This window comes from Thamnophis sirtalis, unplaced genomic scaffold (assembly GCF_051295495.1).
Source record: "Thamnophis sirtalis isolate CommonGarterSnake01/CBP01778 unplaced genomic scaffold, rThaSir2_p1.2 scaffold_18, whole genome shotgun sequence".
NCBI lineage: Eukaryota > Metazoa > Chordata > Lepidosauria > Squamata > Natricidae > Thamnophis > Thamnophis sirtalis.
The window spans coordinates 314,903-341,755 of record NW_028261398.1 but is presented as its reverse complement, the minus strand read 5'-3'; the positions used below and the strand labels follow the sequence as shown (position 1 = coordinate 341,755).

The 26,853-nt window shown below is 40.2% G+C and overlaps 1 protein-coding gene across 1 annotated transcript in view; it reads left to right on the top strand.

Moving 5' to 3' along the window:
• The window catches only part of LOC148042286 (SLAM family member 6-like), a 979,974-nt gene that overhangs the window by 726,790 nt on the left and 226,331 nt on the right, over window positions 1-26,853 (top strand). The window lies entirely within an intron of this gene.

Genomic DNA, 26,853 nt, shown 5'->3' with positions numbered 1-26,853 from the left:
AATGGTTGGAAACGAATCAAGGGCAGCTAATTCAAAGGGAAAGCCAAGTTCCCTTAACCACCGTGTTCCTAACTTAACCCCTGCAAGGATTCACTTAACAACGGTGGCAAGGAAGGTTGGGAAATGGAGCAAAAGCCACTTAGCCAGTATTTATGGGGCTCAAACTTCACAACTTCCAGATGGGACTTTAAGAGCTTCCATGGATGGCTCAGCAGGGGAAGGCTGAGTATGTCAGTGTGTCCATATACCTGTGTGTCTATATTTGCAGTTGGTTTGTTCATTCAAGCTAAGTTCTCCTGGCCCAGAGCCTACGTATTTTTAATAGCCATTATTAAATGATTAGGTAATACGCTTCTGAGTCTGCTCCAGGCACAACCAGCAGCCCCCCCACCTCTGCAGGAGACCCTCCCCAATTCCAGGCAAACGGTTGTGCCGTCTCTTCTTTCCAAACCTCCTGTGATTGATCATCCACAACTCCTGGAGGGAAGCCCTTCCACTGGTGCATTGTTCTCATGACCAGGAAATTTCTCTTTAATTTCTCTAATTAACTTTAGTTCAGATTAGGATTTTGCTGGAAGCCATTTATATCAAAAGCCTCATAAGTGCAAGTCATTAAAAAAGGGTCATACGTTGAAGGCCAAATAGAATCCATTGATTCATTGTCCCATTTGTTCAAACAGAAGAGTGGAGTGGGATGGAATAAAATAGAATAGAATAAGAAATAGAATAAGAATAAAAAATAGCAAATCGAATCTAATCGAATAGCAGCTGGAAGGGACCTTGGAGGTCTTCTAGTCCAGCCCCCTTCTCAAGGAGGAGACCATATTCCATTACAGACAAATAATTTTCCAATCTCTTCTTTTTTATATTAAAGTTTTTATAATTTTTAATGTTCATAACATATAATCACATGTATACTAATACATAACCAACATCATATTGTATTATTAAATGTTTATAACAATTCATCTTACCAACAACTCCCAAAAATCAGTTATTGTCTCTTCTGCTCTCTGTCTATCATATTTGTACTTTATCCATCACTTCCTTCTCCCCCTCTCTCCTCCCCCTCCCTACCTCCTTTCTTCCCTCTGCCCCCTTCCCTACTTCCCCTTTCTCTCCCTTTCTCCTCTCTCTCCTTTCCACTCCTCCTTTCTCTCCTCCTCTTACCCCCCCTTCCCCTCTCTCCTATTCCTCCCTTCTTCCCTTCCCTCTCCCCTCTACTTCCCACTCTTCAACTCATTTACTTGGTGTATTTCAGCCTCTGAGCAAGTTCCCTTTTAGGTTGATGGCATTTATAATTCCTTTTCAATATACATATTTAATTTTTCTCCTCCTTTTTAGTAAAAAAAATCAAAATAAAAGTATGCATATATAGTCATTGTGGTTTTAAAACCCATCTCCCCTCCAGCCTAATTTTGGCCGAGATGTAGACCTGGTTACAATTCCTCACTATTCTCATCATTATCTTTATATAATTAGACATCCTTCCATGCCCCAGAAAAAAGATTCTGTCTTTTTATCTCAGTAGTTTCCCATTGTAGGTATATTTCACCTTCCCTCTCTATTTTTCCTTATCTTGGATTGGATTATCCATAATTGTCTTTAGCTGTTCAATGTTTCATTTCCCTTAATCTATTATATAAAATAACGAGCCGTAAACATATTTCGACCCATGCTTAATTGTCCTTCTATGTCATATTCAATCAGTTCGCAACTCAATTTAATTATCTTAAAATTTTGGATCATAAATCTCTACCACCTCCCCATATCATTTTCATATTTATCCATGTTCCATATATTTTAACCTTTATTTAACTATCTTTCTATTATCATATTCGACCAGTTAGCAACTCCATTTTACTGTCACAGTTTAGGAATAAAGCCCTTATCTTTATGGTGGTTTTCCAATTTCTTCTTGAAATGGAGAAGGAAGGAAGGGAAGGAAGGAAGAAGTAGAATAGCAGAATAACAGAGTTGGAAGGGACCTTGGAGATCTTCTCGTCCAGTCCCCTGCTAAAATAGGAGATCCTATCCCATTTCAGATAAATAACTGTCAAGTCTCTTCTTAAAAACTACCAGTGAGGGTGCGCCCACAACTTCTAGTGGCAAGCTGTTCCACTGATTCTTTGCCCCCACTGTTAGGAAGTTTCTCCTCCATTCCAGGTTGCTTCTCCCCTTGATTCATTTCCATTGTTTCTTGTCCTGCCCTCTGGACTTCCTCCCCACACCCAAAGGCCCCACAGAAAGGCAACTCTCCAATGCCGGCTAATTCATGCATTTTAATAACATTTTGCCAGGGGACAAGCAGAGTGCAGAGCAAAACACCAGAAGGGGGAAGGCAGGAGAAGACCATGACATGATTAAGGATCAGGAGACCGGTTCTTCTTGGAAGTTCTCATGATGGTTTTGGCTCCATCCGCGTGGGCCTTCGGTGGTTGGGTTGGCCTTCAAGAAGCCAACGGAATAAGCCACCCCGGAGTTGTGTGGATGGCGTCTTGAAGCATCAATTCCCAGGTCTTGTTTTCTTGGTGGGACGCATTCAATTCAAGCACTTTTCAATAATTCTTCTTCCTCCATGATTGCAACCTTCATCTGAATCTGAAATAAATCTGAATTTAAGCATAGCCTTAAGTTAAAATCTTCAGATTTTTAAGGTGCATCGAAACAGCTGCCAACAGTTAAAAGAGCCATATTCAATTCAAGCACTCTGCAATAACTTGGTTTTTTCAAAAAGAAACACTGGGTTTTTTTCTTCCTCTATGATTGCAACTTTCATCTGAATTCACACCGAAATAAATCAGAATTTAAATTTAGGTGTTAAGATAAATCTTCAGGTTTTAAGATGCATCAAAGCAACCATTTAATGATGAAAACAGCTGTGTCCCTTCAATAACTGAGGGTTTACAATACAATACAATACAATACAATACAATACAATACAATACAATAAAATACAATACAATACAATAGCAGAGTTGGAAGGGATCTTAGAGATCTTCTAGTCTGACCCCCTGCCTCGGCAGGAAACCCTATACCGTTCCAGACAAATGGCTATCCAGCATCTTCTTAAAGACTTCCAGCGTTGGGGCATTCACAACTTCTGGAGGCAACTTCTGTTCCACTGATTCATTGTTCTAACAGTCGGAAATTTCTCCTCAGTTCTAAGTTGATTCTCTCCTTGATTAGTTTCCACCCTTTGCTTCTTGTTCTGCCCTCAGGTGCCTTGGAGAATAGCTTGATTTCCCCTTCTTTGTGGCAGCCCCTGAGATATTGGAAGATTGCTATCATGTCTCCCTTAGTCCTTCTTTCTCTTAAACTAGACCTACCCAGTTCCTGCAACCGTTCTTCGTATGTTTTAGTGTCGAGTCCCCTAATCATCTTTGTTGCTCTTCTCTGCACTCTTTCTAGAGTCTCCACATCTTTTCTACATCGTGGCGACCAAAACTGGATGCCGTATTCCAAGTGTGGCCTTCCCAAGGCCTTATAAAGTTGTATTAACCCTTCACCTGATCTTGATTCTATCCCTCTGTTGATGCAGCCTAGAACTGTGTTGGCTTTTTTGGCAGCTGCTGCCCACGGCTGGCTCCTATTTAAATGGTTCTCCACTAGGACTCCAAGATCCCTCTCAAAGTTACTACTATTGAGCAAGGTACCAGCTATACTGTACCTGTGCATTTTGTTTTTCTTGCCTAAATGTAGAACCTTACTCTTTTCACCATTGAATTTCATTTTGTTAGCTAGTGCCCAATGTTCAAGTTTGTCGAGATCCTTCTGTATCTTTAGCCTGTCTTCTGGAGTGTTGGCTATTCCTGCCATCTTGGTGTCATCTGCAAATTTGATGAGTTCCCCATTTATCCCCTCATCCAGAACATTGATGAAGATGTTGAAGTGTCCTGGGCCCAAAACAGAGCCTTGGGGTCCTCCACTGCATACTTCCCTCCATGTAGATGCAGTTCCATTGAGGTCTACACATTGAGTGAAATTGGTCAGCCACTTACAAATCCATCTGGTGGTGATGCTGTCCAACCCACATTCTTCTATTTTATCTAGTAGTAGGTTATGGTCTACCTTATCAAATGCCTTACTGAAGTCCAAGTAAACGATATCGACGGCATTCCTCTGGTCCACTGATTTTGTCACTTTTTCAAAGAATGCAATAAGATTAGTCTGGCATGATTTGTTTTTGACAAACCCATGTTGGCTTTTGGCTATTACTTTGTTTGCTTCTAGGTGTTCGCTAATTCGTTGCTTGATTATCTTTTCCAGAATCTTTCCTGGTATTGAGTTCAGGCTGATAGGTCTGTAGTTTTCTAGATCTGTTTTTCCCCCCTTTTTTGAAGATGGGAACCACATCAGCTCTTTTCCAGTCCTCTGGTAGTTCCCCGGTGCTCCAGGATCTCTGAAAGATATAGTTCAGTGGTTCTGAGATCTCGTCTGCCAGTTCCTTCAGAACCCTGGGGTGTAATCCATCCGGTTCTGGTGATTTGAACTCGTCTAGGGTAGACAGGTGCTCACTTACCATTTTCTTCCCTATTTCAGTTTGTGTTCCTAATCTGATTTTTGTGGTGCCGTTTTTGATAGGTTGGACTGTTTTATCCCTTTGTGTAAAGACAGATGCAAAACATGAGTTAAATAGTTCTGCTTTCTCCCTGTTGCTTGTCACTTTTTTGCCACTTTCTCCCAGCAATGGACCAATTGTTTTCTTAACCTTTTTCTTGTTTTTAACATGTTGGAAGAAGCTTTTTTTGTCATTTTTTTACTTTCGTGGCAAGCCTTTCTTCATTGTGAGCCTTTGCTTTCCTCACTTTATCTTTACATGCTCGGGCTATTTGCTGATATTCTGCCTTAGTTATGTCATCCCCCCCCCCCTTTCCACATTTTATACTTATCTTTTTTGTCTTACAATTTGTCAGAGAGTTCTTTATGCAGCCATGCTAGTTTCTTTTGGGAGCTGTTATTTTTCTTCTTCATTGGTATTGTGCTAGACTGGGCTTTTGTAATCTCATTTTTCAAAATTTCCCAAGCTTCTTGAGTTGTTTTCCCCTTGAGGATTCTCATCCATTGAATTCTTCCCAAGTTCTCTCTAAGTTTATTGAAATTAGCTCTCTTAAAGTCTAAGAGTCTAGTTTGACTTTGTTCTACTACTTGTATTTGCATAATGTTGAATTCCAATATTGCATGGTCACTTCCCTCAGGGTTCCTGTGGCTTCAACACTTTCTATCATTTCCCCTCTGTTAGTGAGAATTAAGTCCAATATGGCCGATCCCCTTGTTCCCTTCTCTACTTTTTGGGAAACAAAGTTGTCTGCTAGGTTCGTTAGGAACCTGTTGGATCTTCCACTTGGTGCAGAATTTGTTCCCCAGTTGATGTCGGGGTAGTTAAAATCCCCCATTACTATTGTGGTGTTCTTCCATATATACCTTAGTTAGCTGACTCACAAAAAGTTCATCTACTTCCTCTGCTTGGTTGGGTGGCCTGTAGTATAGACCTATGGCAATGTCGTTTCCCCCCCCCCCAAAAAAACCTTTAATATTGACCCAAATGCATTCAAGATAGTTCTCATCATTGTTGTCCTCTATTTCTTTAGAGATGTAGTTATTTCTTATATATAGTGCAACTCCACCTCCTCTTTTATTTGGTCTATTTCTTTTAAATAGTTTAAATCCTTCTAGCTGTATGTTCCATTTGTGGGTTTCATCCCACCAAGTTTCTGTAATGGCAACAATATCATATCTTCCCTCTTTTACTTGAATTTCTAATTCTCCATGTTTATTCCTCCTACTCTGTGCATTGGTGTATAGACATTTGAGTCCATTTTGATCGACCCTGTGTTTACTGTCTACACAACCTGTGTTATGCCTGACTGCCCCTATTTTCTTGCCACTTGTATGATTCATGCACATGGTACGGCACTCACTATTAAATGCTTGGTTTTGCTTGGCAGCAGGAGTGATAATCTTACCCGCGCAAACATCTATGTTACATGCACTGATAACCCTATGAATTTTAGATTGCTGGGGACACAAATGTTCTGTATCAATTAATTCTCTGTCCCCGCTGTTCAGTTTAAATGTTTGTCCAGAAAATCTGTGAATTTAATGCCAAGTAACTCAGTCCCTTTCTTGGATGGGAGCAAACCATCTCTTTTGTAGAGTTTTTCATTGGACCAGCTGCAGACATCATGACTAATAAAACCAAAGCCTTCCCTTTTACACCACTCCTTTAGCCACACATTAAACTCTGCTACACGCTGGCCCTTCCCTTTTTGTACCTTATATACTGGTAAAACCTCTGAAAAGATAAGCCCACAACCTATACTACTAAGTTCATATCCCAAGCTCTGGAAATCGTTCTGCACAGAAAGTACATCTTTTTGGGACAGATCATATGTGCCGAGATGTATAATAGCATCAACATCACAGTCCTTACTTGCATTCTTGACTATCTTAAGAATACGCCTCTTGTCTCTGCTGGCAGTAGCATCTGGCAGACACCTGACCTCTTTTAAAACCTCCATATCCTTTCCTAAATTTACATCCCTTACGATTGAATCACCAACCAGAAGGAGACTTCTCCTGCAACCTTCATCTGAATACAAGCCAAAATAAATCTGAATTTAAATTTAGGTGTTAAGATAAATCTTCAGGTTATAAGGTTCATCAAATGATGAAAACAGCCATGTCCCTTCAATAACTTAGGGCTGTTTTCCCTTCCTTCCAACAAGGTTGCAAACTTCATCCAAATTCAAACTGAAATAAATCAGAATTTAAATTTAGGTATTAAGATAAATCTTCAGGTTATAAGGTTCATCAAACCATTGTTTCTTGTCCTGCCCTCTGGACTTCCTCCCCACACCCAAAGGCCCCACAGAAAGGGAACTCTCCAATGCCGGCTACTTCATGCATTTTAATAGCATTTTGCCAGGGGACAAGCAGACCGCAGGGCAAAACACCAGAAGGGGGAAGGCAGGAGAAGACCATGACATGATTAATGATCAGGAGACCGGTTCTTCTTGGAAGTTCTCATCATGGTTTTGGCTGCTGGGTTCTCCATCCCCTTGGGCCTTCGGTGGTTGGGTTGGTCTTCGAGAAGCCAACGGAATAAGCCACCCCAGAGTTGCGTGGACAGCATCAATTCTCAGGGTCTTGTTTTCTTGGTGGGCTTCCATGTTGGGTTGAGGTTGGAAGCCGAGTGATGGACCTTCTCCTTCTCCGTTTCCTTCCGGACGTTGCCTTCAACAGCTTCTTAACAGCATCTTGGATTTTGGTCCTTCTACTTGCGGTAGCATTGCTGGGGAGGGGGCAGCACAGTTAACATGGGCGGTAGCACGGCTGACATGGGGTGTAGCATGGCTAACAGCATCTTGGATTTTGATCCTGCTCCCTGGGATATCACTGCTCGGCCCCCGACTGCTGAGGAGGGAAGCCCGACAGCTGAGGTGGGGCGCAGGATGGCTGAAGTGGAAAACCGGACGGCTGAGGTAGAGCATTGGACGGCTGAGGTGGAGGATTGGACGGCTGAGGTGGAGCACCGGACGGCTGAGGTGGAGCATTGGATGGCTGAGGTGGAGCACCGGATGGCTGAGGTGGAGCACCGGACGGCTGAGGTGGAGCATTGGACGGCTGAGGTGGAGCACCGGACGGCTGAGGTGGAGCAACGGATGGCTGAGGTGGAGCACCAGACGGCTGAGGTGGAGCATTGGACGGCCGAGGTGGAGCACCGGACGGCTGAGGTGGAGCACCGGACAGCTGAGGTGGAGCATTGGACGGCTGAGGTGGAGCACCGGACGGCTGAGGTGGAGCATTGGACGGCTGAGGTGGAGCACCGGATGGCTGAGGTGGGGCATACCTGTCTTTTGTAAATCAAGCCTGACCCTTGACCCTCTAGTGACCTTGAGAAAGTCTTGGTGAAATTTGATTATCTCAAATCTAGCCAGGAGCCCATCCTACAGAGACATTGTGGTCCAATAGAATAGAGTTGAGTTGAGTAGAGTAGAGTAGAGTAGAGAATAGAGTAGAGAAAAGAAAAGAATAGAATAGAAGAAGGAATAGAGTAGAGAAAAGAATAGAATAGAGTAGAAGAAGGAATAGAGTAGAGAATAGAATAGAATAGAATAGAATAGAATAGAATAGAAGAAGGAATAGAGTAGAGAAAAGAAAAGAATAGAATAGAAGAAGGAATAGAGTAGAGAAAAGAATAGAATAGAATAGAAGAAGGAATAGAGTATAGAATAGAATAGAATAGAATAGAATAGAATAGAAGAATGAATAGAGTAGAGAATAGAAAAGAATAGAATAGAAGAAGGAATAGAGTAGAGAATAGAAAAGAATAGAATAGAATAGAAGAAGGAATAGAGTAATGTAGAGAATAGAATAAAAGCTCTTGGCCTTTGAACTTATGATCCTTTTTATGACTGCCCCTTTTGAAATATGTGGTTTCCAGAGAAATCCTGACTCATAGTAAACAAGACTCAGACCACACCTCACCATCAGAGAAGGTTCATCAGGTCAGAGGAAATCTATATTTCGTGCAATCTTTAATCTTCTAAATAAGAGGGCTCCAGAGTTGGTTACTTTAAGACGGGTGGATTATAACTCCCAGAATCCCTCGACTGGCTGACAGCGCTGGCTCTTCGGCTTTGAAAGGGAGATGAGCACCGCCCCCTAGAGTCGGGAACGACTAGGAGATATGTGCGAGGGTTTGGATTTGAAACAATCTCAGCCAGGAAGCTAAAGTGGGTTTATTTGGTTTCCTTTGGGGTTTTTCGGCAAATCGAGGGGTCTCAATGAATCCAAGGCAAAATATAACATGCCAGTGTGTGCCATAACTGTTTTAGCCAAGTTATTTATTCTCATTACTATAATTCAGGGGAGGCCAATCACCAGCTCCTAAATTTATAAACCTGAATGAAACAATCTATTCCCAAGCAGGGTGATTTTTGCCAATTCTTTGTGGTTTCTCCCAATGTGTAAATCTAAAAATAATCACCAAAGATTATTGTTCTGGGAACAATGGGGAAACAGCCATTCAATTCAAGCACCTGCCAATATCGCAATTCTTGTTAAAATTGACTTGCCTTCTTTGAAGATTTCAACCTTCATTTGGGCTGGAAATAAATCAGAATTTAAGTTTAGGCTTAAATTAAAATATTCAGTTTCTAAGGTGCATTGAAACAGCTGCTATAAATTAAAACAGCCACATTCAATGAAAGCCGCCTTTCAATAACTCACTTTGTTCTTTAAAAAATGGGTTTCCGTCTTCCTCTCTTATTGCCACTTTCATCTGAATTCAAACTGAAATCAATTGGAATTTAAATTTAGGCTCCAGTTAAAACCTTCACTTTTTAAGGTGCACAGAACAGCCCGCTAAAGATTAAAACAGCCGTCTTCAATTCTAGCACCTTTCAATAATTCTTCTTCCTCCCTGATTGCTACCTTCATCTGAATCTGAAATAAATCTGAATTTAGGAGTAGCTTTAAGGTAAAATAATTCAGATTTTAAGGTGCATCGAAACAGCCACCAAAAGTTAAAAGAGCCATATTCAATTCAAGCACTCTGCAATAACTTCTTTTTTTAAAAAAAAAAACCATTGTTTTTTTTCTTCCTCTATAATTACAACTTTCATCTGAATAAAAGCCGAAATATAATCAGAATTAAAATTTAGGTGTTAAGATAAATCTTCAGGTTTTAAGGTGCATCAAAACAACCATTTAATGATGAAAACATCCCTGTCCCTTCAATAACCTAGGGTATTTTACCCTTCCTTCCACCAAGATTGCAACCTTCGTCCAAATTCAAACTGAAATAAATCTGAATTTAAATTTAGGTGTTAAGATAAATCTTCAGGTTTTAATGTCCATCAAAACAGATGCTTAACGATGAAATGTATGGTTTCCAGAGAAAACCCCACTCATGGTAAACCAGACTCAAGGAGACATTTCCTGGGCAGGAGAACAAGGCATCTGTGGAACTGCCCGACTCCGGACATTGTGGGTTCTTCATCACTGGAAGTTTCGAAAGAAGAGATTGGGCAACCATTTGCCTGGAATTGTGTAGGATCTCCTGCTTGAGGAGGGGGTTGGACTAGAAGACTCTTCTATTCTATTCCTTATTCTATTTCTTATTCTATTCTATTCTATTCTGCTCTACTCTACTCTATTCGATTGCTTATTCTGTTTTATTCTATTCCTTATTCTATTCTACTCTATTCTATTCCTTATTCTATTATATTATATCAGTGTTTTTCAACCTTTTTGTGCAAAGGCACACTTTTTTCATGAAAAAAATCACGAGGCACACCACCATTAGAAAATGTTAAAAAAAATTAACTCTGTGCCTATATTGACTATATATAAAGTAATTTTCCCACGGCACACTTTACACTATGTCACAGTGGTTGAAAAACACTGTATTATATTATATTATATTCCACTCTATTTTCTTCTATTCCATTCCATTCTATTTTATTCTATTCTATTCCGTTCTCTTCTATTCCATGCTGTTCTATTCTATTCTATTCTATTCTATTCCAGAGCATAACAATGGCCCTGTAGGATGGACTACTGGCCAGATTTGAGACACAACATCCAACAAGTTTCACCAAGACTTTCTCAAGGTCACTAGAGGGTCCGGGGTCAGGTCAGGCTTGATTTACAAAAAAAACACGTTGACGTAAGATTGCAATTATGACCATTTCCCACACTTATGACCGTGGCACCACCTCTACCATCACATGATCAAAATTGAGATGCTTGGCCATTGGTTCATATCAATGACTGTCATGTCATCCACTTTTCGGAACTTCTGACCAGCCAATTCAAAGGGGAAGCCAGGTTCCCTTAACGACCGTGTTCCTAACTTAACCACTGCAAAGATTCCCTTAACAACGGTGGCAAGGAAGGTCGGGAAACGGGGCAAAAGCCACTTAGCCTCTATCAATGGGGCTCAAACTTCACAACTTCCAGATGGGACCTTAAGAGCTTCCATGGATGGCTCAGGAGAGGGGCCTCCAAACTTGGTCACTTTAAGACGGGTGGACTTCAACTCCCAGGATTCCTCAGTCAGCCGAAGAATTCTGGGGGTTGAATTCCACCCGTCTTAAAGTGATCAAGTGTGGAGCCCCCTGACTTAGAAGGTTAAAGGTTGCATGTAACAAGGATTTCCTCTGATGTGGATCAAAGATTTATCAGGAGTTTGGGGCGTCCTTTTCAGCAGGTTGAATGATAGCCTATAGGAATAATCACGGTTTTAAATTAATCCTGGATTAGGTTAATCAAGTTACGTTTTGGTGGATTCATTTGCTCTTTAAAGGGACTGAAGGTTGGGCCCGTCTCTTGGGACCGGGCATCGTGGGACTGGCATAAATTGGGCACCGGTCTCTGTGGAGAGGTGCAAGGGTGGACTCTGTTGAACCCGGTTCCAACAATCCAACTTGTGATATTTTGTAGAGGAAACTGCTCTCAAAATCCGTCCTTCCCAACGCTAAAAGGATCTCGGCTCCAGGGGTATGCAATAGGACAGAGAATCATGGAAGGGACCTCAGAGGTCTTCTAGTCCAACACAATTGCAGGCAAACAGTTGCCCAATCTCTTCTTTCGAAACCACCAGTGATGAAAAGTATAGTTTTCTCTGGAAACCACTTATGTCGAAAGGGGCAGTCATAAAAAGAGGTCATAAGTTTAAGGCCAAGGTGGCTGCGAGTAATACCACAACGGCCACACAAACATCGAATGAGGAAGAACTCCATGCCCACAAACTATTCAGCGGCTGCTTTATAAATTCTGCAAGGCTTCTCCTTCCTCAATTCACTTCGCTCCCCAGGCTCCTGAAGACTCCTCCGATCAGATCTCCCAGTCAAGGTGAGTTATTGAATGGGACACGGCTGCTTTCATTGTTAAGAGGCTGTTTTGATGCACCTGAAAACCGACAGATTTTAACCTAAATTTAAATTCAGATTTATTTCAGTTTGAATTGGGATGAAGGTTGCAATCTTGGTGGAAGAAAAAACCCCAGTGTTTCTTTTAAAAAAAACTAAGTTATTGCAGTATGTTTGAATTGAATATTGCTCTTTTAACTGTTGGCAGCTGTTTCGATGCACCTTGAAATCTGAAAATTTTAACTTAAGCCTAAACTTAAAATTGAGATTTATTTTGAAATCAAATGAAGGTTGTAATCTTCAAAGAAGGAAAGTCAATTTTAAAAGAATTGGCTTATTGGCAGGTGATTGAACTGAATGGGTGTTTTCCCCATTGTTCCCAGAACAATAATCTTTGCTGATTCTTTCTAGATTTACACATTGGGAGAAACCACAAAGAATTGGCCAAAAAAATCATCCTGCTTGGGTATAGTTTGTTTAATTCAGGTGTATGAATTCAGGAGCTGGTGATTGGCCTCACCTGAATTAAAGTAGTAAGAATAAATAATTGGCTTAACTTAGTTATGGGACACACTGGGATGTTATATTTTGCCTCGGATTCATTGAGACGCCTCGATTTGCCAAAAACCAACGAAAACCAAACAAACCCACTTTAGCCAGCAGAGGGTAGCCATGTTTCTTCTCCTTCTTCCTCTTCTTCTTCCTCTTCTTCTTCTTCTTCTTCTTCTTCTTCTTCTTCTTCTTCTTCTCCTTCTCCTTCTCCTTCTCCTTCTAATTCTCCTTCTCCTTCTCCTTCTCGTTCTCCTTCTCCTTCTCCTTCTCCTTCTCCTTCTCCTTCTCCTTCTCGTTCTCCTTCTCCTTCTCCTTCTCCTTCTCCTTCTCCTTCTCCTTCTCCTTCTCCTTCTCCTTCTCCTTCTCCTTCTCCTTCTCCTTCTTCTTCTTCTTCTTCTTCTTCTCCTTCTCCTTCTCCTTCTCCTTCTCCTTCTCCTTCTAATTCTCCTTCTCCTTCTCCTTCTCGTTCTCGTTCTCCTTCTCGTTCTCCTTCTTCTTCTTCTTCTTCTTTTTCTTCTTCCACTACTACTACTACTACTACTTCCTCCTCCTCCTCCTCCTCCTCCTCTTCTTCTTCTTCTTCTTCTTCTTCTTCTTCTTCTTCTTCTTCTTCTTCTTCTTCTTCTTCTTTTTTTGAGAGTAAGAATGGAATCTTCATTTTTAAGCAAATTAAATAGCCCAGACAACATGATTTTTATTAAGCAATAAGAAATTTATCTTTTTTTTCTTTTTTAAAAAATAAATAAATTTATTTATTTATTTCCAAAACAAACATATGTTGTAAAAAGTATATCAACTGGTTACAAAAAGCTTTTGTGCATCTCTTTCACCGTCATCAAATATAATTCATATTAATTCAAATATCTTAACTCAAATATTTACCATATTAACATCATCATACCTCCACTTTTATTTGACTAGAGTAATTTAAACGTCCTTCATCCTTAAATATACCAAGATTCAATCCATAACCACATGCTTACTTATTTATAAAATCCTCCATTAATATTAAGTTCTCATATCCTGTTTTAGCTAAACATCCATAATATTTAATACCAAAGATTTCTAATCCTCCATGTATTTAATTTATTATCATTATCCTTTCTTTATTTAATTATATCCTATATCATAGCATTTTCCCCCTATTAGTTAAAATTTAACTGTATATAGGTTTTTTTAATGATAATTATTATTGTTATTAATAATCTTTATATATAGTCCAAAAATATTTCTAACCTTCCCTTCTCATATCCAATTATTACTTATCACGTTTCTTCTTCTTGAATTTATCTTATTATCATTTTTTTAAAAGGACGGAAACTTGGTTTTGGGGGGGGGGGGCAAAGGAAGCTCTCTTGTTTGATTTTGATAACTGTCATCTCCACCAATGAGGGAGATGGAGCGGAGCTTCCAGGTTCAGGAGCAGTCTACCATCAAGGGAGGGAGGAAAGCATGCCGGAAGGGAGCCAATTACTCGATAAAATTTTTGATGATTGAAACAACCGGACGATTCTTTTTTTCATCTCTTTCCCAGGTTCCTTCAAGTCCTCCAGGATGAACTTCCAGAATCAGCAGGGCGGTCATAACACCTTTAACCCCCAAAATACGTATTGGGGCCGACCTCAACAGTATGGCGGCCAACCTCCGCAGTTTGGCGGCCCAGGTCAGCAGTTTGGCGGCCCAGGTCAGCAGTTTGGCGGCCCACCTCAGATGTCTGGCGGTCCACCTCAGATGTATGGCGGCCAACCTCAGATGTAGGGCAGCCAATCTCAGCCGGGCTACTGTCCATTTTAACCGTGCTTCCCCCTGCCCAGCAACACTACCGCAAGTAGAAAGACCAAAATTCAAGATGCTTTTAAGAAGCTGTTGAAGGCAACGTCCAGAAGGAGAACGGAGAAGGAGAAGGTCCATCTCTCAGCTTCCGACCTCAACCCAACACGGAAGCCCACCAAGAAAAGAAGACCTGGGAATTGATGCTGGGGTGGCCTATTCCATTGGCTCCTCGAAGGCCAACTCAACCACCGAAGGCCCACGCGGATGGAGAACTCAGCAGCCAAAACCATCATGAGAACTTCCAAGAAGAACCAGTCTCCTGATCCTTAATCATGTCATGGTCTTCTCCTGCCTTCCCCCTTCTGGTGTTTTGCCCTGCGCTCTGCTTGTCCCCTGGCAAAATGTTATTAAAATGCATGAATTAGCCGGCATTGGAGAGTTGCCTTTCTGTGGGGCCTTTGGGTGTGGGGAGGAAGTCCAGAGGGCAGGACAAGAAACAATGGTTGGCAAGGAATCAAGGGGAGAAGGAACCCTCTATTCTATTCTGTTCTGTTCTGTTCTGTTCTGTTCCGTTCTGTTCTATTCTATTGGACACAATGGCCCTGTAGGATTGACTATTGGCCAGATTTCAGACACAACATTCAACCAGGTTTTATCAACACTTTCTCAAGGTCACTAGAGGGTCAGGAGTCAGGCTTGATTTATAAAAAACACAGGTTGACTTACAACTGCAATTATGACCATTTCTCACACTTATGACCATGGCACCATCCCTACCATCACATGATCAAGATTCAGATGCTTAGCCATTGGTTCATATCGATGACTGTCATGACATCCCTTTTTCGGACCTTCCGAGCAGCCAATTCAAAGGGAAAGCCAAGTTTCCTTAACCACCGTGTTCCTAACTTAACCCCTGCAAGGATTCACTTAACAACGGTGCCAAGGAAGGTTGGGAAATGGAGCAAAAGCCACTTAGCCAGTATTTATGGGGCTCAAACTTTACAACTTCCAGATGGGACCTTAAGAGCTTCCATGGATGGCTCAGAAGAGGGGCCTCCAAACTTGGACACTTTAAGACAGGTGGACTTCAACTCCCAGGATTCGTCAGACAGCCGAGGAATTCTGGGTGTTAAAATCCACCCGTCTTAAAGTAACCAAGTGTGGAGCCCCCTGACTCAGAAGGTTAAAGAAGGGAAAGGCTGAGTATGTCAGTGGGTCCATATACCTGTGTGTCTGTATTTGCAGTTGGTTTGTTCATTCAAGCTAAGTTCTCCTGGCCCAGAGCCTACGTATTTTTAATAGCCATTATTAAATGATTAGGTAATACGCTTCTGAGTTTGCTCCAGGCACAACCAGCAGCCCCCACACCTCTGCAGGAGACCCTCCCCAATTCCAGGCAAATGGTTGTGCCGTCTCTTCTTTCCAAACCTCCCGTGATGGATCATCCACAACTCCTGGAGGGAACCCTTCCACTGGTGCATTGTTCTCATGACCAGGAAATTTCTATTTAATTTCTCTAATTAACTTTAGTTCAGATTAGGATTTTGCTGGAAGCCATTTATATCAAAAGCGTCATAAGTGCAAGTCATTAAAAATGGTCATAAGTTCAAGGTCCAAATAGAATCCATTGATTCATTGTCCCATTTTGTTCAAACAGAAGAGTGGAGTGGAATGGAATAGAATAGAATAGAATAAGAAATAGAATAAGAATAAAAAATAGCAAATCGAATCTAATCGAATAGCAGCTGGAAGGGACCTTGGAGGTCTTCTAGTCCAGCCCCCTGCTCAAGGAGGAGACCATATTCCATTACAGACAAATGATTTTCCAATCTCTTCTTTTTTATATTAAAGTTTTTTTAATTTTTAATGTTCATAACATATAATCACATGTATACTAATACATAACCAACATCATATGGTATTATTAAATGTTTATAACAATTCAACTTACCAACAACTCCCAAAAATCAGTTATTGTCTCTTCTGCTCTCTGTCTACCATATTTGTACTTTATCCATCACTTCCTTCTCCCCCTCTCTCCTCCCCCTCCCTACCTCCTTTCTTCCCTCTGCCCCCTTCCCTACTTCCCCTTTCTCTCCCTTTCTCCTCTCTCTCCTTTCCACTCCTCCTTTCTCTCCTCCTCTTACCCCCCCTTGCCCTCTCTCCTATTCCTCCCTTCTTCCCTTCCCTCTCCCCTCTACTTCCCACTCTTCGTCTCATTTACTTGGTGTATTTCAGCCTCTGAGCAAGTTCCCTTTTAGGTTGATGGCATTTATAATTCCTTTTCAATATATATATTTAATTTTTCTCCTCCTTTTTAGTAAAAAAAAATATCAAAATAAAAGTATGGATATATAGTCATTGTGGTTTGAAAACCCATCTCCCCTCCAGCCTAATTTTGGCCAAGATGTAGACCTGGTTACAATTCCTCGCTATTCTCATCATTATCTTTATATAATTAGACATCCTTCCATGCCCCAGAAAAAAGATTCTGTCTTTTTATCTCAATAGTTTCCCATTGTAGGTATATTTCACCTTCCCTCTCTATTTTTCCTTACCTTGGATTGGATTATCCATAATTGTCTTTAGCTGTTCAATGTTTCACTTCCCTTAATCTATTATATAAAATAACAAGCGGTAAACATATTTCAACCCATGCTTAGTTGTCCTTCTTTTGTCATATTCAATCAGTTCGCAACACAATTTAATTATTTTAAAATTTTGGATCATAAATCTCTACCGCCTCCCCATATCAGTTTCATATTTATCCATGTTCCATATATTGTAACCTTTATTTAACTATCTTTCCATTATCATATTCAACCAGTTAGCAACTCCATTTCATTGTCACCGTTTAAGAATAAAGCCCTTATCATTATGGTGGTTTTCCAATTTCTTCTTGAAACCCCTCCGTGATGGAGAAGGAAGGGAAGGAAGGAAAAAATAGCAGAAAAGCAGAATAACAGAGTTGGAAGGGGCCTTGAAGGTCGTCTAGTCCAGCCCCCTGCTCAAGCCGGAGAAAAGACCATTTCAGATAAATTAATAATATTTTTTTCTTCCTCCATGATTGCAGCTTTCATCTGAATTCAAACTGAAATAAATCTGAATTTAAATTGAGGTGTTATGTTAAAATCTTCCGGTTTTGATGTGCATCGGAACAGCCGCTTAACGATGAAAACAGCTGCGTCCCATTCAATAACTCAGAGGTTTCCTCCCCACTTCCTTCCATCAAGATTGCAACCTTCATCCGAATTCAAGCCAAAATAAATCTGAATTGAAGCTTGCCAGTCTTTGGATGCTGAAGCTGTTGGGAGCAACCCAAGCAACTCTCCTCGGCTGGGAGGTCCGATCGGAGGAGACTTTTTTTTTATTTTATTATAAATTTTTTTTATTACATAGACAACATCACATAAGAATAGAAAAAAAAACAAAGGGAAAAGGAGAGAAAAAAAAGGGGGGAAAAAGACAAAAAAATCCCCCCATCATCCCATACAATATGTCATTTGATCACAGGTGCATCCCTACTACGTTTCCCCCCATACACACATCCCGTATCTCTCTGTTGTATATTTAATAGACACCACAATAACCTAGGGTTTTAAAAAAAGGGAGGGGAGACAAAAAAGAAGAAAAGAAAAGAAAAAAACCATCATCACATAAAGCATTTCGTTTGGTTACAATTGTTTTAACATCTGCATCTTCAAATAATATTTACCGTCTCAAATATTTCATCTAATATAACTAAAGGCCTCATTTTCATTCTACAATATATATTCAGTTAACATTAGCATTATTTTCCCCCAGAAAGTATATTAATATTCATTGTTAACCTTGCATTTCATACCTTCAAACAGAGATCTTATTCCTTCATTGTTCAACAAAGCATCGCTGCCTATATATACCAGTTTTCATTTGTTTCATTTGTTCATTGCTTATCAGCAGTGAAATATCATTATAAAAAGTTCTTAACCTTATACATTATATCCCCAGACCTTCTATTAATACTTCATTGTGTCATTATTAGATTATGTCACAGCATAATTATATCATCATTTACTTTCTTCAATTAAGGCATAAGTATATCATTTTTCATTTCCAAAGTTTTTTTTTCCCCTAGCCACCAATAAAACAAATCCCATATCTTATAAAATTGTTCATCCTCTTGCTCTCTAATTTCAAATGTCAATTTACTCATTTCGGCACAGTCCATTATTTTTCGGATAACTTCTTCCTGTTTTGGTATTGTTTCATTTTTCCAGTTTTTTGCAAATACAATTCTGGCTGCTGTTAACACATTTACAATCAGATATTTTAAGTCTTTGTTGTAGGTTTCTGGTATGATCCCCAATAAAAAGACCTCTGGTTTAAAGTCTATTTGTTTGTGTGTCATTTTCTCCAACCACATGTGGATTTTAGTCCAGTATCTTTTAGCTTCAGTGCAAGTCCACCACATGTGGTAGTATGAGCCAGGTAACTGGTGACATTTCCAACATTTTTCTGATTTATTCTTGAACATTCTTGCGATTCTGGTCGGGTGTAGATGCCACCTGTAAAACATCTTATACAAGTTTTCTCTATATGCAGTAGACATTGTCATTTTGTAATTTTGAGACCACAATTTCTGCCAATTCTCTAAATCAATCCCATACCTAAAGTTTTTTCCCCAAGCTATCATAATTTCTTTAACTTGTTCTTCATGCAATTTAAACTCCAATAAATATCCATATAGTTTTTTAATTACTTTTTCATCAGTGCCTGTTAAAAAATTTTTAACTTAGTCATTTTATTATAAAGACCTTTAGTTTTTCTATCTTCATTATATCTAGATTGTATCTGTACATATGAATACCAGTTCATTTCCATCCCTTCTTGTTTCAACTCTTGAATAGATTTGAGCTCACCCTCTGTATTCAATAATTCTGTATATCTAACTGTTTGTTCCTTTTTATATATTATTGGATATGAAAATGCTTCAATTGTTGATATCCAGACTGGAATTTTTAAATAATGTAGTCTTTTGACCTTTTCCCAGTTTAACAACGCCTCCCTTATATAATGTCTTCTAAAATAACCATGTGGTTTAGTTCCCTTATACCATAAGAAAGCATGCCATCCCAACAGCAAATCGTGACCTTCTACGTTCAATAATCTAGAGTTTTTTAATGATATCCACTCCTTAATCCACATCAGGTTTGCTGCCTGATAGTATAGCTCCCAATCAGGTAACCCAAATCCTCCTCTCAATCTAACATCTTGTAGTAATTTAAGTTTTATTCTAGCTTTTTTCCTTGCCAAATAAATTTCAAAACTATTTTATTTAAATCTTGAAAAAAATCCTTACCAAATCTGATTGGGATTGTCTGAAACAGGTATAGAATTCTAGGTAGAATGTTCATTTTAATTGTAGAAATTCTTCCCATCATTGATAAATGCAAATTTTCCCATTTCTCCGTCAATTGCTATTTCCTTTCTCTATTCTTTATTATTTTTTTTAAGTGGATCCAGATAACAATGAAAAACAGCAGGTGTGGTTGATATCTCCACGTCTGATTTGAACTTGGTCCTTGGAGCCAGCCAACTGGGCGATGGTGTCAGGGAGCCCGATAAACAAAGACCCAATTAAAAGAAGAAAGAAGCAACTCTAGCAAGTCCCTAAACCTTCCCGTATAAACATCAGCCGGTGCTGGAGAACGTCCAAGCATCAGAGGAGCCGATGGGGGATGCAATTTTCTTGCTTCTGCTCTGCAATTAAAATCCTGTCAAGTTAAGTGGTGAACCTCTGCCTGCCTCTGGCGGCGGCTCCTTACAGTATCCCTGTTAAAATGACTCCATGACCTCCATGGCTTGTGTGTGTGTACAGCAAGAGCTTCTGCACTGGGAGACAAATTCCTTATGTGTAAAATCATACTTGGCCCATAAAGAATTCTATTCTGCATTTTCTCTTCTCTTTTGCTGTTCTGTTCTGTTCTACTTTGCTATTCTACTCTATTAGTAATTCATTCTGTTCTTACTCTATTCTTTTTTTTTTAATAAATGTTTTTTAATTTTAGTTTTAAAACAGGTACAGCATCTTTCTTTACATCTGTAGAAAATGTATCAATCAATTACAGATAAGTTTTGGTACATCTCCTCCACAGTCAACCAACATAACTCATATTAACTCAAGCATTATTATATATCCATTTTCATTTAACTGTAATTACTATTTAGAAATATTGATAAAAGTAATAATCTTGAACAATCCCTGCCCACTCCAGTGGGGGAGAAAGGAATCAAAAAAAGAAAAAAAGAAAGAAAGGAAAAGAAAGAGGACCGATAAAAAATTAAAATTAAAATAAAAGATAAAAATAATACAAAAAAAGACAAAAACGACAAGAGACAAGGCAGGAAAACGAAACAAAACACAGGTGTCTATCATGAGTAAAAAAAAGAAGTATATCAACTGGTTACAACATGCTTTGGTGCTTCTCTTCCATTAACTCATATTAATTCAAATATCTCAACTCGAATATTTACCATATCAACATCATTATACCTCCAGTTTTAATTACCTATGGTTATTTAAACATCCCTCATCCTTAGCTATGCATTACATAATTAATCCATAACACATGCTGACAATTCATTTACTTATTTGTAAAATCCTCTATTATCATCAAATCCTCATATCCTATTTTAGCTGGACATCCATAATATTTAATTATATCATATATCATAACATTTTCCCAGTATTGATTAACATTTGATTGTATGTATTTTATTTAGTTTTTTAATAGTGATAATTATTGTAGTTAATACTCTTTATGTATAATCTTCCAATTGTTAGTTATCATATCAACTCCACATTATATACATTACTATCAATATCAATTATTATTCAACTATATCTGTTACAAGAAAAAGCAATTAGGTTTAACTAGTTTTCAATTGTATTCTTCAATCTATCAGCCAGTTCCAAATTATATATATTACTATCCATATCAGTCATTATTCAGCTATATCTATTACACATTAAGGTAATCAAATTTAGCTAGATTTTAAATTACGTTCTTCCATCTATCAGCCAGTGTCTCTCCAATAGCAAGATCTTCTCCAGCCAATTGCCACGCGTTGGATAAATTTACCAAATGTTTTCATAAGCAAATCCAGACAAAGATATTTTGGCACCTTTGGACTCTGAATGTCAGTGATGAAATAATAATGTTGTCCTGGGCTTGTAAAATTTTCCAAATTAACTTTAATTCTCAAGGGTGGATTTTCAATTCCTCCTGCACTCTGTCTTTTTAAATGAGTCTTCTTTATAGCTCCCCCCCTCCTTTCTTCCTCTGAGATAGACCAGACACCATTTCTCACATTTTCCGTTTGTATTTCAGGAGCATTTAAACATTCAACGATCTCAGTTTTTACTTCATATTTTAAAATCAGATGATCCAATTCTCTTTCCAGCCTTTGATAAGAGTCAAAGAGTCCTCTGCATGCGGAAAAAAGAATCTGAAATGAAATCTTAGAGGTATTTTGGGACGCCATGATGTGTCGCAGTTTAAAAATTGCAAGCTCTTTTTTTTTTCCCCACAGACTTCTTAGTCTCTTACAGGCTGTACAATCTTATCTGATCATAAACAAAGCCAAGTAATAAAGTAATAAAAGTGTCGAATCGTGACGGGCTAATTAGTAGAAAATAAATTTTACGATCCACTTAGGGAGATTCAGAGGGGGGAGGATGTCGAGGAGTTTCTTGAAGCATTTAAGAAGTAAAGTAACCACCAGCCATAAATCCATTTAAAAAAGCCAATTTGCCGCTAAATTTCCCTGTTCTTTGGTTTCAGTTATCTTAAGTTTTTAATGCGAACAGTCTCTCTTGGATAATAAAATCAGCTTACCAGATGACATCACTTCTACCATTCTTAGGGGCAACCTGCAGTTTCAGTTAGCACGCAGCTAATCCAAAAAGGAATTGACACGAGGAGTTAATACGATTGATATATAGAATAGCCCATTCCCCACCCCTTGGCATCATAATCCCAGTCCAATCATAATTCTTTCAAGTGTCAGGTGTGAGATAACTTCAAAAGGCATCACGAAGATGGAATGTCGGTGCCATTAGTCCTGGCGGGAAACACCCACGCATGCGTAGTCCGATCAGTCGGTGAACTCCAGAACCTTCCTCCAGCACAATGAGTAACCCCTCCCAAATACCATGCCCTCCCTCCCCATTTCATGGCAGCTGAAGCGACAGCAAAGCAGAAGCTGACATCCGGCCATCCCCCGGAAAAAGGCAATCAGGCCTAGAATACGAGAAAGCACAAACAAACAGACGAACAACAAAACAGAGAAGAGAGATGGAAATGAAGAGTTTAGCAAGCGCCTTTGCAGAAGGAATTTTGTGGCAAGGTACAAAATGAACTTGCTTCGAAAATAAGTCTGTAACGACCCAAATGATGGTGTGCCCTTGGCTCTCGGGATGCTCGACAATGAAGTCCATCGAAATTTCCTTCCAAGGGGCAACAGGCCGTGCCACAGATTGGAGCAGTCCTTGTGGCTTCCCAGGTAGCCTTTTAGCGGCAGCACAAACCGGACAACTAGCAACATACAGTTCAATGTCCTTTTTCAAAGAGGGCCACGAGAATTGCCTCTTGACTAGATGTAAAGTTTTGACGAAACCAAAATGACCCGCCAACTTGGAATCATGAGTCGTTGGAGGACGACGAGATGAAGAGAGGCGGGGACGTAAAGCTTGGCTCCGATCCATGGTAAATCGTCCCTCATTGTGCACTCATCTAGATGCTTCTGGAACCAGTCATCCTGGGGAAGAGCGCGTTTGAGGTCAGAGAGAAAATCTTGAGGCATCTCCACTTTCGAGCGTGCTTGTTGGCGAGTGACCACCGGAGCCGCCAGGCTGGAAGTGGGAACAACAGGCTGAACAATGCTCAGTTTAGAGCAGTTGTATTGGGGGAGTCTGGACAAAGTGTCCGCCATGAAATTTTCCCCCCCAGGGATGTACTTGAGTGTGAAATTGAAACGGTTGAAATGTTGGGCCCACCGCATCTGTTTAGGGGATAGACGGTGCAGGGTCCTCAAAGCCTCCAAATTCTTGTGGTCAGTCCACACCTCAAAAGGGTGTTTAGCGCCTTCCAGAAAATGGCGCCACGTGGTTAGGGCCCATCGCACTGCAAACGCCTCCTTCTCCCAAACAGCCCAACGTCTCTCAGTGTCTGTGAGCTTGCGGGAGGTGTAAGCGCAAGGTTGTAAGTTACCTTGGTCGTTGGCCTGCAGTAAGATGGCCCCAACAGTGACATCACTGGCATCAGCTTGGACGACGAAAGGGTTGTCCATGTTGGGATGCTTCAGGATCGGTTCCGCAGCAAAAAGGCGTTTCAGTTTCTCGAAAGCAGCTTGGCAGTCCATGGTCCAATCCAGTGGCTTGCTAGGCTTAGGTTTAAGCCCACCTTTGGACTTCAGCAAATTCATGATAGGAAGCACAATCTTGGCAAAAGAAGGAATGAACTGACGGTAGAAGTTAGCAAAACCCAAAAAAAATTGCAACTGTCTGCGAGTTCGGGGCGCTTCCCACTCAGTGACCGCCTTGACCTTTCCAGGATCCATCTCAATGCCAGCGGGAGAGATGCGATACCCCACTTGGACAATTTGGCATAAAGCTCAGCAGCCCTGAGTTTTTTCAAAACAGTGTGCACCAGAGCGACGTGTTCGTCGTATGTGTGAGTATAGATAAGGATATCATCCAAATATACGATAACACCTTTGTAAAGGTGGTCATGCAAGACCTCATTAATTAACTGCATGAAAACTGCAGGCGCCCCCTGCAGGCCAAAAGGCATTACCCGGAACTGGAAACAACTAAGGGGGCAGTTGAAAGCAGTCTTCCATTCATCTCCTTCCTTTATACAGACCCTATAGTATGCTTCCCTGAGGTCCAGTTTAGTGAAAATGCGGCCTTTTCCCAATTGGGCCAACATGTCCTTCGTCAATGGTAGCGGGTAGAGATTTTGGGCTGAGATACCATTAAGATTTTTAAAATTAACACACAGTCTCAGGGAGCCATCTTTCTTTTCACGGAACAACACAGGGGCAGCGACTTTAGGGCGTGCAGGCTCAATGAACCCCCGTTCCAAATTTTTATCGTTGAATTTTCTCATCTCTTCCATCTCCCTAGGTGACATGGAGTATATTTGGGGTTTTGGGAGCTTCACCCCGGGTAAAATGTCGATGGAGCAATCAGTAGGCCTGTGGGGCGGATGTTTATCTGAAGACTTCTCACTAAAAACTCCTCTCAGGTCCCAATACACTTTCGGAATTTTTTCCTCTCCTTCAATCCTCTCCTGCCCTCTGGCGGCCAAATCAGAACTGCAGCTAACAGGCTCTGGAGGAGGAGGAGGAGGAGGAGGAGGAGGAGGAGGAGGAGGAGGAGGAGGAGGAGGAGGAGGAGGAGGAGGAGGAGGAGGAGGAGGAATGGCATTTCTGGAATCCCTCTACTCGAAAAGCAGAAAAGAAAATGGAAATAATGAGAATGCGTGGAGTTCTCGTCTTGTGGCAAGTCGCTTACTGAGGGTTTTACGTTAGCATTGGCTGCTGGGCTTCTAGTGCGGTGACCCAAAGAGTTGTGGTCTTACTAAGGCTGTTTTAACCTTTAGTGGTCGCTTCTGTGCACCTTAAAAACTGACAGTTTTAATTCAAGCCTAAACTTAAATTCTGATTTATTTCCAGCCCAAATGAAGGTTGCAAACTTCAAAGAAGGAAATTCAATTTTAAAAAGAATTGGGTTATTGGCAGGGGCTTCAACTGAATGGCTGTTTTCTCCATTGTTCCCAGAATAATAATCTTTGCTGATTATTTCTAGATTTACACATTGGGAGAAACCACAAAGAATTGGCAAAAAAAAAAATCATCCTGCTTGGGAATAGATTGCTTCATTCAGGTTTATGGATTTAGGAGCTGGTGAATTATAGTAATAAGAATAAATAACTTGGCTCAACTTGTTAGGGAACATATCTTCATATCCAGTTATATTACAATAATATCCTGATATCTGTCAAACTGCTAAAATAATAATCCAACCTGTATAATTCTGGTATTAATACACATCATTGAAATATATTCATAAAATTATTATTTTACTCTATTTTCCCTTATCCTTTATCTCTTACCCGCTTCTGATCCTTTAATCTTATTTAATCTTATTTATTCTATTCTATTATTCTACTCTACTCTACTCTACTCTACTCTACTCTACTCTACTCTACTCTACTCTACTCTACTCTACTCTACTCAATTCCTTCTTGTATTCTATTCCCATTCTATTCTATTCTATTCCCACCATGCCTGGTCCCACAACCTTCAATCCCTTTAAAGAGCCAAGGAGTCCACCAAAGCGTGAGTTGATTAATTACATCAAATACAAATACAATAGCAGAGTTGGAAGGGACCTTGGAGGTCTTCTAGTCCAACCCCCTGCCTAGGCAGGAAACCCTATACCGTTTCAGACTATCCAATCTCTTCTTAAAGACTTCCAGTGTTGGGGCATTCACAACTTCTGGAGGCTACTTCTGTTCCACTGATTAATTGTTCTCACTGTCAGGGAATTTTTCCTCGGTTCCAAGTTGTTTCTCTCCTTGATTAGTTTCCACCCATTGCTTCTTGTCCTGCCCTCAGGTGCTTTGGAGAATAGCTTGACTCCCTCTTCTTTGTGGCAGCCCCTGAGATATTGGAAGATTGCTATCATGTCTCCCATAGTTCTTCTTTCTCTTAAACTAGACCTACCCAGTTCCTGCAACCGTTCTTCGTATGTTTTAGCCTCCAGTCCCCTAATCCTCTTTGTTGCTCTTCTCTGCACTCTTTCCAGAGTCTCCACATCTTTTCTACATCGTGGCGACCAAAACTGAATGCAGTATTCCAAGTGTGGCCTTCCCAAGGCCTTATAAAGTGGTATTAACCCTTCATGTGATCCTTCTGTTGATGCAGCCTAGAACTGTGTTGGCTTTTTTGGCAGCTGCTGCACACAGCTGGCTCCTATTTAAATGGTTCTCCCCTAGGACTCCAAGATCCCTTTCACAGTTACTACTATTGAGCAATATACAGTATACCACATATACTGTACCTGTGCATTTTGTTTTTCTTGCCTAAATGTAGAACCTTACACTTTCCACCATTGAATTTCATTTTGTTAGCTAGTGCCCAATGTTCAAGTTTGTCAAGATCCTTCTGTATCTTAAGCCTGTCTTCTGGAGTGTTGGCTATTCCTAAGGTGACCAGATTTTCAGATTGGTAAAGAGGGACACCTTTGCCCAGGGGGTGGGGTGGGGGGGCTTGATTAAATTTTTTATACAGAGCAACAAAAATTTTCATATAACGCAAAAATAGTATTGTAATTTTTTTTATTTCAACATAACTACAATTTACAAATATAAATTGTAACTGTTGCCAAACATCAAAAATTTGATCACGTGACCATGAGGATGCTGCAATGGTCGCTAAGTGTGAAAAATGGTCGCTAAGTGTGAAAACAATGCCATTGTAACTTTGGTCACTAAGCCCATTGTACCACCTTTCTTGCCACAGTTCTTAAGTGAATAACTGCAGCTGATAAGTTAGTAACATAAGTGATCTGTGATAAGAGCCTGGAGGAAACACT